The sequence below is a fragment of the Meleagris gallopavo genome, chromosome 3 (genome assembly GCF_000146605.3).
Source record: "Meleagris gallopavo isolate NT-WF06-2002-E0010 breed Aviagen turkey brand Nicholas breeding stock chromosome 3, Turkey_5.1, whole genome shotgun sequence".
Lineage (NCBI taxonomy): Eukaryota > Metazoa > Chordata > Aves > Galliformes > Phasianidae > Meleagris > Meleagris gallopavo.
This window is the reverse complement of record NC_015013.2, coordinates 44,051,443-44,051,782: the sequence shown is the minus strand read 5'-3', so window position 1 is coordinate 44,051,782 and position 340 is coordinate 44,051,443.

The window sequence follows — 340 nt, the reverse complement described above, 5'->3', positions numbered from 1 at the left end:
TTCTATTTTGTGTGTGCATGTGTTTGAAACTTGTAAGTAATCTTTAGGCTTTAACGGAAGTAAAGAATGATAATGAGGTCAGATCTGAAATATTAGCTGAGAAATGCAAGACTTGAGGGGACATTTAACTCTTGCAGAACTAACTTGCAATTTTTATTGTTTGCTCAGTTGTTTCCAGAAGAGATTTCCTGAAAAAAAACCGAAAAGAGAAAAAAAAATCTGTTACTGTTTCTTGTTTCAATATTTTCATGCTTGGTGCTGATTAAATAATAGCATTTTGCCTTAATTTCCCATCTTTTTGGAAAAAAGCTTAACCAAAGCAAATAAAATTTCCCTGGAT